The sequence below is a fragment of the Bubalus bubalis genome, chromosome 4, assembly GCF_019923935.1.
Source record: "Bubalus bubalis isolate 160015118507 breed Murrah chromosome 4, NDDB_SH_1, whole genome shotgun sequence".
Lineage (NCBI taxonomy): Eukaryota > Metazoa > Chordata > Mammalia > Artiodactyla > Bovidae > Bubalus > Bubalus bubalis.
Genome location: NC_059160.1, coordinates 111,549,785 through 111,565,822, shown reverse-complemented (window position 1 = coordinate 111,565,822; position 16,038 = coordinate 111,549,785). Strand labels below are relative to the sequence as shown.

At 37.5% G+C, this 16,038-nt stretch overlaps 1 protein-coding gene across 2 annotated transcripts in view; it reads left to right on the top strand.

Moving 5' to 3' along the window:
• The first annotated feature begins 584 nt into the window (after positions 1-584).
• The window catches only part of SYT1 (synaptotagmin 1), a 622,866-nt gene continuing 607,412 nt past the window's right edge, over positions 585-16,038 (top strand). Inside the window, exon 1 of one of the 2 annotated variants that reach the window (XM_025284418.2) lies at positions 585-978. The gene's annotated coding sequence lies outside the window, so the exon portion shown is untranslated. The remainder of the gene's footprint in view (positions 979-16,038) is intronic. The other variant, XM_025284414.2, reaches the window with a different exon arrangement.

Genomic DNA, 16,038 nt, shown 5'->3' with positions numbered 1-16,038 from the left:
CAGGGTGAGGACTCTCCGGCGGACTCCTTTCTTATCCCCGCCCTGCTTTGCTTTCACAACTCCTCCGGGTCAAATAGCCAAAGACAAACTTCTGTCTCTTCTTCCCGGCTCCCACATTTTAAGACACCCACAGCCTGCAAACCCACACACATCGGAACTCCTAGGGCGCTGTTGCAGTCTGGGCATGCTCAGTATCAGGGCAGGTTTTGATTGAAAGTAAAAAAAAAAAGAAAAGAGGGGTGGGGGGAGCTTTTTATTATGCTGCCTCCCTCTCCTATGCTTATGGCTTGCTGAACAGGTTGCGGGGCATTCCTGTGACTACCCAGAGGGTTTATCGGATGCCCTTGATTACGTCTCCTTGGGATCTGACCCCCTCAGAGTTGACCGCCCTCCCCCAACGCTCCTCAACCCCCTCCTCAAGTCCCGGTCCGCTGTGGGGATGGAGAGACACTAACAGAACTGGGATGGGCGCTGTTGGCTGCGCGGATCCACCTATTATTAGTGAGCCCGGATTGGCTCCCTGGCTCAGCGTACCGGCGGTGGAGCCAATCAGGCGGCCGGGGCTGGGAGATGACGGGCGGCCGCCTCCTCACTGGAGGGATTCCTGGAGAAGCTGCAGTGTGGGGATGCTCTAGACCGAGTACTGCCCCCAGTGTCTTTCCACCTCCTCCTCCTGCAGCGGCGGCGGCAGCACTTGGCAGCGGCAACTTGAGACTGCACTGGGGCAAGCCCCCAGGGTGGTGCTCCCCGGAGAGCGGGGCTTGGTGCCCCGGAGGGGTGTGTGTAGGGTGAGGGCGGCCAGCTGGGACCAGCTGGTGGCCCTGGAAAACCTCCCACACACCCACACCCACACCCCCCTTTTGTGTTGCAGGCTGCCCCTCCAAGAGCAGAGGCAGCGAAAGGAGTCGTGTGCACCGGTCAGCCCCGGGAAGCTGTAGGGACCGGCGAGCAGGCACCACCTCCTGTTCCCCGCTCCAGGTAAGGCAGCGGGAGTGGCGGCACGGTCACCTCGGTGGTGCCTATTTGCTTAAATCCGTCCAGAAGCTTTTCTTCTCGGCACACTTGGGTTTTGGTGGGGGGAGACTGAGACCTGGGAAGGGAGCCCCGGGTGGCCTATTGTGAGCAGTGTAATGAGACCACATGTGCATCTCCTGGAGAAGCACTTAGCACAGCGCCTGCGATTCAGAGCCTGGAGTTGATGTTGGGCATCCCCCATCTTCTTCTTTCCTTCTCTCCTCCCCTCTCCTCCGCCCCCTACCCTCAATTTCTATCCCTCACCGCCCCCCGCCCCCAACTCCTTTCTCAATCTCTCTTCTCCCTCCTCCCAACCGAAGCACGCACAGGGCTTTTTTCTCTTCCTGGAGAGGATTGCCTTTTCTCAGAGGAAAGAGGAAGGTAGTGAGAAAGGAGAAAGATTTTTTTTTTCCTGCCCAGGGCAGGGGAGAAGGAACAAGATAGAATACAACCTCTGCGAAAATTAGAATAAGGAAAACAATTAAACTGAATAAAGGAAGTAGACAAGATGTGCAGAGAGGTGAAGCGTCAAGTTTGACTTGATCTCCTCCTTGCAAGAGGCTGTGTTTCTCACTTGATTCCTTCAAATGGAACAAAAATAAACCACCGTTTCAACCCACTTTCAACTGCTTAATTGCTGTTGCTTTTAAGTGCCCACCATTTGACTCTTCCTGCTTCCATCTGTCCTGTAGGGCTATTTGGTATTGTCCATCAGTGGCAATGTCTGAACTTGGAGAAGCTTTTCCAATAGAGAAAAAAATTAAAAACATTAATTTCCTGAGATTCTTTGGTATGGCCCTTATGTTGAGGAGCAATATACATATATAGATATAGACATATGTATGTATATGTATAAAGTTTCAAAACATTTTTAAGTGACTCTAGTGCTATCAGGAGGCTTGGGTTTCTACTTTGAGAAAGCTAATCTAGTTAGCTTTGTGTATGTATTGATTTTGACTTTCTTGAAGATTAACCCTTTAAAATAAAGCAAACATTTAACTTTTGTGTTAAAGCTGCATTCGTGTATGAATTGTGATTTCATTCTCTCTTTCTGCTGTTTGCATTGTTTCCCAGATATTGAATTCATGCTTTGCCTTATTTTCTTTCAATAAGTATATTTAATAGATGTAAACGTGATGCTTATACAATTTTAGTACTCCATTTAGAAGGCACATGGAAGCTCAGTTGGCCAAGAATTCTCTTGTACTGGAACAAAGTTTAGAAAGTAATGGTAGGAAGATAGCCTCAAATTTCAAAAATCTTAATGGGAAAAATGTTTTTGTTTTCATCTCTTATTATAATACAAAGAAAGATGTCAAAACAACTCTGTGCCCTGGCTGCCTGCATGATAGGTTAAGAGTACAGGACTTGTTGGACAGAACCTTGATGGTAGCCTCAGAAATTTCTAATTGCATTGTCAATGGTATAAGCTTTCCTTTCTTGTTATTCATCAGAGACAGATAAGTGATGGCTGTCAGATGGGAGGAGGTAGAAAGAAGTGCTTAGTTGAATGCAATGGGAAAGCATTCCAAGTGGATCCTACATGAGTGCAGAGAAATCAGCAGATGTTGGTGTCCACATAAATCTTCCCCTTTGATTTACCAGAGGAAATGCCAAGTCTTACTTTTTTTTTTTTTTTTTTAATGTGTCCACTTGGAATAAGAAAAAGGAGCCTTCTTTCTCAACTTTGCTTGACCTTCCACACTAATCTATGTATCCCAGAAAGTATTATTTTCACTACATGTCTTTAGTCGTCAAGTTTATGCACTGATCTAGAGAAGAGTTGCATTTATTTACCGTCAATGTAATAGGTGTTATTTTCTAAACTTTTCCATTTGAGACACTTATCTTTCCTATTTCAGTAGAATTAACCTCAAGTCACAGAAACAAGATCTTCTTTCTAAGGCTTTGACATTTAAATGCCTGTTGTTTTTTGTTTTTTTTTTTTTTCCTTTTTAATGTGGTACCTCTTGAAAGCTAACTCTAATTTTTAGAGGTGCCACCTTTCGGTTACAAGGACTAAAGGACAATCGTTTAATTCCCTCACGTGTGTACATTTGAATTAACAAGTTTAGACATGAAGAGAGAAAGGAAACCGACTGCTTTCCACGTGAGCAAATTAAGATTTTACTTGATTATTTCTCACTGTTAGGAAAGTTGCAAGTTTGGGCTTGGTTTGTGACATTTATGTTTGAAACTCTTAACAAATGTTAATTATAGCAGTGACATGTAAAAGACATGCACATGAGTATTGAGTTTTTCACATGCTTACAAAAAAAAATTACGCCTTTGTATACCGGAAGTCAGAACTAATTCCAATATGTAGTGAGTGGATCGAAGTAAGACTTTAAATGATATATTGTAGGAAATTATTGCCCTGTCATCCCATAAAATGTTCTAGGATAACAGTTTCATACAACCTTCATCTTTTCTCCTTTTAAAAGAATATCTTAGTAAATCTTATTAATATTTCAGAGCAAATACGATAATTAGGCTTTAATGTATTTTTATCAGAACTAAGGTTTGCTACTCTACAAGGGAAATCCTAAAATACTAATTTTATAAAATACCACACAATAGAGAATTGTTGCAGAGTAGTTTTGAACTTCATTTCATAATGGAGAATATTAGTTATTCTGTCTGGTCAAATTGTCAGATAGTTCTAGTCCAGAAATATGAAAATGGTTATGGTATTTACAATATTTGCATATTAGACTTGTTGCTAACTGAAAATAAAGCTAGAATATAGTAACTTCTCTTAATTGTATTTGGAAAATGAACTAGATGATTAATAAATAAAATGCAGAATATGTTAGATCTGAAAGCTAATTTGAACTTGCTTAATGACACCATAGATATAACATCAATTCATCTCCTTTAGTTCAATATACTAAATCAATTTATACTGAATTCCCAAATTAGGTTTTTACAGCCATCTGATCTTAAAAATCTCACACTTAACATAGACAATTATGTGAGCCTGAAATTCTTTGAGCTCTTAAGAGTTCCGGTATGTGTAATAGTTAGGAAGAGATACCATTAATTCCAAATTGGAACATAATATATTTTTTTCCTAATGGTAGTGATTAAATTATTTGGGGAAAGGAAAGCAAAAGTAAACAGCGTGATTACATAACAGAACAAATTTGATCTAATATTACAGAAAACCAAGACCAAAGTTAGATTCTCTGGCATAGAATAATGTAGGGGTGGGTTTTACAAGTGTTTTGCTAAAAACTAATGCTTACTAAAATTAAATACCTAGAACACTGTGACTCTAAAAATGTTTCAATGATTTGCTTGTCATAAATACATCTGTATCAAAAGTTTAACGTCTGAGATGCTTTCTAGTTGAAACTGTTTGCCATTGAAATTGTTCAAAGCTATTTAAATAGGAATAAAGTATATGGCAGTCCAAATAAATAATTTCAACTAGTATTTAAGAATATATATATGTACACATGTGTGTGTGTATATATGTATGTGTATGTGTGTGTATATATATATATGTATATATTATGTAATATTTTCTGAAAGGATTCAGTACTAATGGGCAGTAGCATATAATCTGCTGAAACTAGGGAGTACTTCTGTAAAAAGTACCATTTAATGAAAGATGACAGTGTCTTAGGGATGCTTTTAATATTTATTTGGTTGAAAAGACTAGGAATACCCAGAGGCAAAATTAATGGGGGTATAGATCTTTCCCTTTATACAGCTCTTCTATGGCTTAGGGAAGAAGTGATTTTCATATGAATCATGGATTTGAAAAATAAAATAAAACCTCTCATTCAGTACAAGATACACTTTTATATGCAGGTAACAAATAACCTGAAATCATATTTTCATATGATTTAGACATAACAAGGCATTAAAGTTTCTTTCTAAGATTTTGTTTCTTTCAACATTTGCATAAAGGTAAATTTGTTCTTAATCTTTTATATAATCAACATGATTATCATTGCTTTTTCAGGTAAGGGGGTTTCGATCGGTATCTTTAGTAATTTCTTTAAGAATGAACATTATTTTTTCATAATGTTTTTATAAACTTGATTCAAACCTCTCCATTAAAGTGTGGCTGTTTTTTAAAAGCAGGATTTAATCTTTCCTGTCTGAGGGAAATAGTGTTTTTCTTTTATCTTCTCTGTCATTTTCGGAGTGTTCTTTCTTGAAGAACCATTTTTATATTGACTATAAGATGAACTGTGATAGCTGGGCATGTATGAGCATCATCCTACTCATATGTGTTAGTATAAGAAAATAAATGTATATTAAATAATATTGCAAATATAATCATGTTATCTACTGGAAGTAAGAGTATTTTCTTGTTGTATAAGAATAAAACTTTAACCTCTGCTAGATTATTTACTTTTAAAATGTGCAATGAGAAATGTTGCTATGTTATAGGAAGAGTAAGCACTGGGGATGTTATTTCTATAGTTTTAAATATAATTGCAGAAGTCCTATATCAAGGAAACCTCCTTTTAAAATATTTGCTTTCCAAATTTAAAGATGTTATTTAAGAGAGTTCTAAAACAAATTGGAACCTATGTCAGAAAAACAGTAGCACATTTATACTGTGTTAGAAAGAAATTTTGTGACATGTCTTGGGAAAATCCAAAGCAGTTTAAAAAAATTTCTGTAATTTCTATAATTTTTTCTACTTAGTTAAACCACAACTTCTAATTGTTTAGAACTAATTCTGATCCTTTACAAATACATTCAATTCTGGGAAGGAATGTGGCACATTGGTTTCCATAACTTACCAGTAATGTAATTGAGAGGAGGTCAGAGTTCATCATTTTGGGTTTTGCCGTTGTGTAGATAAAAAGGAATCAATCATTCCTGTCTTGGTCTCACTAGTAGTATGTTGAGCATATTAGTTATCCACGTACGGAGTCATTTTGTTGAAGAGGAGCCCTGGAAGACTGCAAAGCTTATAAAGATAATAAATGCCTTCTATATTTTAACTGTTTGTACAAAATGGGAGCTGGAAAATTCCCATGTAGAATGAGAATGGCCTTTCTCAGCTAGTATAAGAATCTGGTGAAATAATTTGGTTTTTGAAGTAGTTTGGTTAAAATGCAATTTCCCAGCAGCCCTGTCACACAACATTTCATTGCACATGCTAGATAACAGTCCTGCTGCGGCAGCCCCCAGACTGCGCTGAAGACATTTAACCAAGTGACTCAGTCAAGAATGAATTTTGGTCAAAATATCCAATTAATTCAATCCAGGTATGATACTGAAACTTGGTCTTGCCTCATCCCACTAAACCTGCTGTTTCTCTATTTGTTCAGTGTAGCTTTGCTTATAGTTCTAAAGTGCTTAGAGTTCAAACAGTGCAATATTATTTTTGCCAAAGGGTATTATACAAGTAAGGAGGGTTATATGTTGTTTCCTGCAATAGATGTTTTCTTTTTCTTTCTAAATCATTCACCTAGCTAATCAAGGATAAAATGCACATAGGTATTTAAGCACTAGTAGAGTCAGAGAATTATTTAAATACAAAGCCTTCTGATACTCCAGTTGCTTAAATGAGACACGATATCTCTTGTTGGCCTCCCACAGCCTCCCAGACTACAACCAACTTTTACTCCATAAGCGAATAAAGAAGACAGCAGACAAACACCTCTGGGGACAGTTCCCTGGGTGTGGCCTCCAGGGGACAGCCTTCTGGTTTTATCTGAGGCTCATTTCACTTCCGGGCCAGTCTCCTTGCATGCCAGTCCAAGCCTCACTCTAGCTGGAAGCAGATAATTGGATTTAGTAATTGCTACTTTCAGATTTATTGGCATATTTTCATCAACGTGAAGGCAAAAACACATGGAAATACTCACACAAAACATGCTCAGCTATAACAAACTTCATGTCAACACTTTCAACGTCTGATGTATATAAGCTTTACATAATTGACAAAATAGCTTTTCTTTCATGGAATTTCTTTTGATTACTCACAAGTGACCCAAGCAAAAGGTGAGACTGTTAAAACCATGAATCAGTCTAACTTTTTAACTTATTAACACCAGTGGGTAAAGCTGAAATAATTATTTAAAATATTTTCACATCCTTAGATTGGCTTTAATACTTCCCGAGTCCACCTGTGTCTTGTTACAGAGACTCAAGCATTCATGTACCTCATCCTGATCATCACAGATACCTGAGAACTGGTTCGTACTCCTGTAGAATCTCTGAATATTACTGTGAAACATCACATAGTGTTGCTTTCAGGCTAGATTATTGTTAGTCTTTTTTTCAGACATAATTTTATGTGAAAGTAACTGTAAGTATAAACAGCACTATAGCAGCATAGCAGCAGGCTACACTCATGAAAACGTCAATTTGGAACTGTTTGCCCTTTCCTTGAGAAGGAGAAAGAGTCAGTTAAGTATATCTTTTTTCCAGATGATGTTCTGCGCACACACCCCCACCCTGGTATTCTGTGTGTTATAAACAGTGGGTCGGTCCTTGTTCTCTACCCTTGAAATATGGAAGCTGCTTATTTTCCACGGAAAAGTCATTAACAAATTTTTTTTAGACAAATGACTTGATGGCCTTTGAGACAAGGATAAATGATACAACACAGGTTACCAAGGCCTAGCTAAGCTCCTCTAACAACCAGGCTCTGAGTTAGCATGATTATTAAGAGGAAAAGTTGTCACGGTTTCTCAGGAGAAAGACAAGGTAGCAAAGCATGGAATCTGTTTCTGGCTTGGAGTGTCTGCCAGATCCTGGTTTACAGGGCTGGCTTTCTGCCTAATCCGTAGCATTTTTATCAGATTTGAGGAATGAATAAAGTGAACTGTTGGGCATTAGAGCATACATCTCTTTTTAAATAGAATAACATCACTATCTTATTTTAACCAATGTCCAGAATCCAAGGCCACAAGTTTTATTTTTAAATATCTATAAACCAGACCATTATATGCCTAAAAGTGCTTGAATTTTTTGTTTTTGTACAGAATTTCCTGTACATGAAAGCTTAGTTAACAATGTGACATTGCAAATAATGTACCTATTTTTGTATTTTTATTCAGTTATAATATTAAATATACAATGTCAAACAATCATCTTGAGATATAGTTGAGTTTAATAATTCTAGAAAAGCCACAAAAAGCCGAACTATTCCTAAATGGTTTAAAACTGCCTGCTTTAAAATTGTGGGGGGAAAATGTACTTAAAATGCAAGGTTCCTGTTTGCTTTTGGATATTTTTTTTTTTCCTGGAGAATCATAGGTACTCTGAGAACCATTCCTAGATAACACAGAATGAATATTAATGATAGGAGAGAGTCGACTCCTTCAGGGAAGAGTAGCATAGATGAGTTCTGTTATGCCTTTGAGAATCTGTTTCATCATTTATATATTGAACACATAGCAACAGTGTGATTTCTCTGACCGCTGGATTTTCAGACCCGTATGCACTGAAGCATGTTACTACTCACTGCCGGAAGATTTGTTCAACTCTCCAGCTAAGGGCACGATACAGTAATTCTCTTATATTCTCTTCCTTCCCTGCCATTTTTTTCCTGTTTTATCTCCTTCCTGCCTGCCTTCTTTCTCTTCCTTCCTTCTTTCCTACTTTTTTCTTCATATCTTAATGAATCATCTTACTCTAGAAACTACTGGGAACTTGGTACTCTAGACTCCATGCTCATCTCTACCTGCTGAATTTATTTTTTGTCAGTAACCAAGAGATTTCCCTCTTAGTTTGTATACAGTTCAGATTAGTTTCACAAAAGGTATGTATAGATAAATAAGGGAGAGTAATTTGTTCGCGTATTTGGCACATTTAAATGGAATGTACCATGATCTGAAAGTTTTTGAGAACTTCCGTGTAAAAATTATCCCAGTGGTAATTTTTAGAACAAAATTGATTGACTAGAGGTAAGACAGTGATATTTAAAAGTTCAAACAAATGGCATGTATTTTCAGGCATCTTTTTGAATTTTATTCTTCCAATGATAACATTTACATCACTGTTTACATGACAGTTGTATCTCACTGAATTTAAAAAAATATTGTTGCCTTATATGCTTTTGATAATGAAGAAGTTCTCCATTTTACAGATGCACTAAAGGAGACTCAGAAGTTAGGTTACCTGCCTGTAATTACACACGTAGGAAGCCTTTAATAATTTTCACCTACTGACTCATACAGCTTCAGTGGTTAATAAAGAAAAACTCCAGTAAATTTTTAAATTCTCTCTAGTTTGCTCTTATCAACAATAAAAACAAAAATCTAACATCTTCACTGTGTGTTGAATAAATAGTCTTTATTCTTTCTATTGAAAAGACAAGGACAACTTAATATACTGTCATTACTTTTGTGACTCTAACTTCGGAATAAATTTATTTTAAAAATTGTTCAAGGGATGATTCTCTAATCTATACGAGAAGTCACTGATCCTAAGTCACTTGATCCAGTTAACCTTTAGTCATTGCTCTGTCACCATGATATTAAATGTTGTCTTTATAAATGTATTTCCTTATTTGTAAAGTACAGAGTCATAAGGTACCTCCTGGAGGCTACAAAGAGGTGATGGGGAAGTGTGTGTTGTAGTTTTACCAGAAGATTTCCTGCCTCATCTCACATTATTTTTCTCATTTGCACTTATACAACTTTTCACTCTTTCCTGAACATTGATGGAAGTTGTTGAATCTATTGGCTCTTTATTTCAAGATGGAAATGGCTAAGCAGGGAATATACGCAAGCCCCAGTTATCATGCCCTCCTAGTGTGAAGTCCGTCAATTGACAATTCTTATGTTAAGAATCAAGCACATTTGGAAATGATTACCAAAGGTGTACACTTTGCAATGTGGATTATCATAATTGACTTTCTAGATGATCTGATTGAAGGAAATATGAGTTTTAATTGGGAAAGGCTTATAGAAAGAATGCAAGATTAATTGGAATGTAAGATTGGTATTTATGGGAGATTTTTGGACAAACACAAAATTTGTCCAAAATTTATGATTAAAAGTTAATCATATTCTTATACTCTTACTATGTCAGGCACTTTTTAATGTACTTTCTATACTTCATTCCATTTAACATTCCTAAGAATTTTATGAGATTGGTACAAACTTATATTTTTTAGATGAGAAAAATGTGGAAAAGAAGTAACTTGTTAAGGTCTCACAACTGTTCTGTAGAAGGAATTGGATTCAAAGCCAAGGGTCTATTTCTAGAGTGAATACTCAACCATAAGAAATTATAATCATCAGACTCCTTAGTGGTAGAAGATTCAGGACAGATGGAAGCAAGGAGATAGAAGTGATCAAAAGAAGTTGAAGAGCCATAAGCAAACTGTACTTCATGGTTTGAGTCCAGATGACCATTATGGCAATGTGCTAAAAGCATGAAATTTGGAGTCTCATAGATCTGGGTGTAAAGACCTCCTCTGACATGGTGAGCCTCAGTAAGATATTTCATTACTAAAAGCTTCACTTCACCAGGAATGGAAATGCAGTGATTTTGCAAATTGTCTGCTGTTGTCAGATCTAATCACTCTTCACCCTTATTTATTAGTCAAGAACTCTTTCACTTTTTTAAAAGTTAATTTATTTATACTAATTGGAGGCTAATTACTTAACAATATTGTGGTTTTTGCCTTACATCAACATGAATCAGCCATGGGTATATATATGTGTCTCCCCATCCTGAACCCCGTCCCCATCCCAGCCGTCTGGGTTGTCCCAGAGCACCTGCTTTGAGTGCCCTGCTTCATGCATCGACTTGCACTGGTCGTCTATTTCACATATGGTAATATACATGTTTCAATGCTATTCTCTCAAATCATCCCCCTCTTGCCTTCTCCCACAGAGTCCAAAAGTCTGTTCTTTACATCTGTGTCTCTTTTGCTGTCTTGCATATATGGTCCATATCAGTTCTGTCCTTCTAAATTCCATATATATGCATTAATATACTATGTTGGTGTTTCTCTTTCTGACTTACCTCACTCTGTATAATAGGCTCCAGTTTCATCCATCTCCTTAGAATTGACGCAAATGTGGAGAACTCTTTAACTTTCAAAAAAGCCATCTAACTCAAAATGGTTTAGAGAGAAAGGAATTTTAAAGCTCATGTTACCATAATATCCAAGAATATTCTGGATTTCATCAGAGCTGAAAATGGGAAATCAAGCTATATGATCAAGATCAGACCTATTGCTCCCAACCCCCATCTCTCCCTATCTCCTTATTTCTATGCTTCTCTGCCATTGCTTTATTTACAATCAGGATCTTTCTTTAAAGTGGCAAGAATGTTCTCAGTGGCTACAGACATATAAGAAATCCCCATATAAAGAGGACACTTTTTTCCCCCAAAAATGTCTAGGATCATCTCGACTGGAACAACTTGAGTCACTTTCCCCAAGTTCATCACTATGGTGAACGCTATGAAATACGATTTTTTTCCTGAGCTGATCCTTGTGTCATCCCTGGGTTTGAGAGTTGTGCAAAGCATCACCCGACCACATAGAAAGAGAGTTCTGCTGTTAAAAGAAGGGAAATGACTAAATTTAGAGCAGGCAAAACAACAAATACCTAGCTCATAAAGTTCGGGCGCTGACCGTCAGAGAGGATGCCTGCTGGCATTAATGCTGGAGCAGACTCCTCTAGGACCCTTGGTTTTTCCAGCACTAAATCTTTAGTTGATGGGTCAGGATAAGATCCAGGGAATTCTAATGAAAGGTCCATAGTGTTAGTAGTTGAGGATGTAGAAAGGAGTGGCCCTGGAAAGACTTGATGGTCACTTATAAACAGGTATGTACATAGTCAATAATTAAACAACTGGTATGACCATAACAGTGTAAAAGGAATGCATTTCAGAGGCTGAGGGCTAAGTTGAGTGTCATTTAACTCTAATTGGGTCCTTGCCTTTTGTCTTGCCTTCCTCCTTTTTAATGCAGTGGGGAAAATACTTAACTAATTTGAGGACTCTTAGATTCAGAGCTCAGAGGGCTTGTTGTATAATAGCTAAATCATGTGCAACTCTTTGAGACCCCATGGACTGCACCACACCAGACTTGCCTGTTCTTTACCATCTGCTGGAGTTTGCTCAAACTCATGCCCATTGAGTTGGTGATGCCATCCAACAGCCATGTACAAGGGCACCTATGTATATGTCAATACCTCAAATTTTTGTTTTGTTTTGCTTGAGGGCTTGTTCTCAGGAGTATGTATAGAGTTTTATTTTATAATTACTGTAGCTACTTTTGTATTGATACAGATGCAATAGAATAAATTTGTACAAAAACACTATTACCTTTTCAAACTGAAAGGAAAGGGAATTATTAGAGAATAATGACCTTCCTTCATAAGCACCAGGACATGCCTGTTATATGCCAGGCACTATTCTGGGTGCTGGGAATATACAAGCGAACAGAGTAGACACGTTCCTTGCATTTAGGGAGCTAGCATTCTAGGGAAAGATACAAACAGCTAAAAACAACAACAAAACTAAGGTAGTCTTAAAATAATGAGAGATGCTACTACAAAATAAAACAGGCTATAAAGTAAAACTGGGGACTCTGGCCAAACAAAAATATGTAAGTTGAGGCATGAAAGACTATGTAAACATCAGGAAAAGAGCATAGTAGACAGAGGAGTGGGGGTGAGTTTGTTCTACTTACAAAAGAGATAAAAGGCAAATATAGCTGAAGTTGTAAAGATACTGGCTTCATGAGTGCAACCCTGCTTTAATATTTTAACTAAAAACCATCTACACACATTATTAAGGAGATTTTCAGAACAAGATGATCATACTTCACCTCAATGTTACTTAAATATATGTAGCATCTTATTTCTGTGTAATATGTTTCCAGTCTATGTAATCATGTGAACATTTTTTGTGTGATTATAGTCATGGAATACATATTATTTCCACCCTGACTTTCTAAATTGTCTCTCAGGTGACTACCAGGCAGATGTTTTTATCTACCATTTTCTCTTTAGAAGAGTAACGCCTTAGACAGTTTCTGTATACCTTTTGTTAAATCTTAATAGCCTTTCTCCTTTTGCCCTCATTTCTAAGGGAATTGAACACGCAGCCCACCCTCAATTTTTATGGTTTCTCTAGATTTAAATGAATACCTTGGCTTTTTAATCACACTGTTCTTTTTTCCTCCATGTAATTTCCTTCTGAGTATATATTCGATTATATCCAACAAAACTGAAATTTTGATTTTGACACAAAAGTAAATAAACACTGAAAGCAGAAAGAAACAAATCGTTTTGTGTCAATTATCATTTAGACAACACGGGTCTCAGAGCATTAACCAGAAATTATCTTTCCTCTATCTGGTCTCATTTCTTGGTTTCAAGAACTCAAGAACCCGAGTGTACCTGGTTCAGTCTGCAGTAGTAAAGTAGGTGCTTGAGAGGCCTATTAACACCGTCAGTGGTCCAGTGGCATCCCATACGCTGCAGCGGTCGTGAGTCAGTGATTGCAGCGTCAGCCTTAAACGGCCCTCTTTCCTTAAGACTCCTATAGACACTATATGCTGATAATAACATATTTCTAAAGAAGCATTCTTTGCCAAATTCACACAAGACCACCTATATGAGAGGTGGTTTATGGTGACATATTATAATGGACCATTCTTGTCAAGTGATATACTCTCTTTTTCTTACCTGCGGGCACCAGGCTCTTTTGTATCCTAAATATCTTGTTTTTCTACATCTGTACATTTATACTTGCATGTGTAGTATATTTAGATTTTTAATGTCTGTGATCACACGAAACATTACAAGTTTTTCAAGATTTTGCAATGCTATATATATTTTTATCATCTTTTGACCCTGACAAACAGTAGGAAAAGAGCATTCCATAAAATGTTTATTGAATAAGTGAATTAATCCACCAAAGCTATATTTTCTAATGTTTTTGAATGACATCCAAACACAGTTTGCTGCCAAAGACACATACACATTATATGAACAAAAGTTCTATGAACTATTTCTTACTGGTGTTGTATTATGATACCTCCTTTTCAATTCTTTTCCTTTTGTCCTTAATTCATTAAAAAAAATACTGGTTGTGACCAGTTAAGTTAATGTAACAGCATACTAAGCACACCAATCTGCAGTTTTAAATAAAAACAGTTCCCTAAAAATGTATTATCAATTTTCAAAGAATTATGGTATATTTCCGATCTCATTAAGCATACATAAGTATAATATAATGGATATACAGGAACTTGCAGTGGCTTATTTGAAACATAAAAGTATCATACTATAAATGAATGGAATTCAATAGCTTTCCCAGATCAAAATTATAGTGTTCTCAACTGTAGTCACATATAGGTGATTTTGTGTGAACTTACACTGTAGTGCTTTAAGCTCACAATGAATCTGGCACCACTTGCTCTTACTAGTCACTCTCAACCAAGCAGATTAATGTTCGTCTGCTATCTTCTGAGGAATTCAGTTAATTGCTCTTAACAAATGCTATTAATCTTTTTGTTTGTTGCAATGGTGTCAACACATTTTACTTCTCTTTTGGTTATGGATAAACATTTTTATAGAGTAGAATAGAATACAGAAATGTGACAGATTATTTCTTTCTTTAAAGTGGTGAATAGAGACCAGTCTATGGAGCCAACAGACAGTGAAGACTGAGCTTAAATATTTATAGTTTCGTGTTCAAAAATAAAAACAAGCAAATAGTATAACCCCCTCAATCTGTCATTAAGTTTGTGATGTGGTGATTTTACAATATGGTCTCCCTGATACCTCTCTGTGCTACCAGGAGACGATCTATAGTTGATCATGATATTTCTCTGCAAGGGAATTAGATATTCAAGTGGCTCAGCACAGAGATGCTTCTTTGGCATTCCTACCGCCCATGTGATTTTTCTCACGATAGTGGATAAGGTTGGAGATTATGTCCTCGATCTTTTAGTCATTCATCAATCTGCCCAAAAATATCTGAGAGCACAAACTCTCAGACACTGCCAACCACTTATAGAAGCAAGTGCTGCTGCTGCTGCTGCTAAGTCGCTTCAGTCGTGTCTGACTCTGTGCGACCCCATAGATGGCAGCCCACCAGGCTCCCCCGTCCCTGGGATTCTCCAGGCAAGAACACTGGAGTGAGTTGCCATTTCCTTCCCCAGTGCATGAAAGTGAAAAGTGAAAGTGAAGTCACTCAGTCGTGTCCAACTCTGTGCGACCCCATGGACTGCAGCCTACCAGGCTCCTCCGTCCATGGGATTCTCCAGGTAAGAGTACTGGAGTGGGATGCCATTGCCTTCTCTGATAGAAGAAGCAAATAGTCATAATTTATTCAGATCCGTGCCGTGAAGTAGTCAGGATTGGTTAGGATATGCTATGGTAACAAACAGTAGGAAAGCCTCAGTGACTTAAACACATAAACCTGACTTCTTGTTTGTACAGCGTAACCGTTGTGGAAAAGTATGTGTATTTGGAGTGGGTGGCAGAAGATCCTCTGGTTTGTGTCATTCGGGAACCCATACTGTTGAGAGCTTCAATGACTTATAACACTGTCTCTCCAAATAATGACATTAATGATACAACGGTATTAAGAATTCACTGCAGTCAGGAGGAAAGCTCTGGATGGTTTCTCACCAGCAGTTAACTTCTTTGACCCTGTAAGAGACATATAGAATTTCTGCTTAGAGACCATTTGCCAGATCCAGTCAATGTGGCCTCCAACTACAAGGGTTCTCCAAGTTTTTTAAGCTCACAATGAATCCGGCACCAGTGCTGTTTGTTACTGGTCACTCTCAACCAAGCAGATTCATGTCAGTCTGTTTCCTTCTGTTAATAGCTTTTAGTTAAAAAGCTATTAAGCTTTTAGTTGAATGATGTCAATATATTGTACTTCTTTTTTGGTTATGGATAAACAATTTTATAGAGTGGAAGAAAATACAGAGATGTGATGGGATAACATTAATAACTATGAATACTAGGGGCCTGAAAGGACAGAATGTTGCCAAGTTCTTGAAGCCTTTTTTATTAGCTGCAACAGGAAAGTGAAAACTTTCTGAAAGCTTGCGAGAGT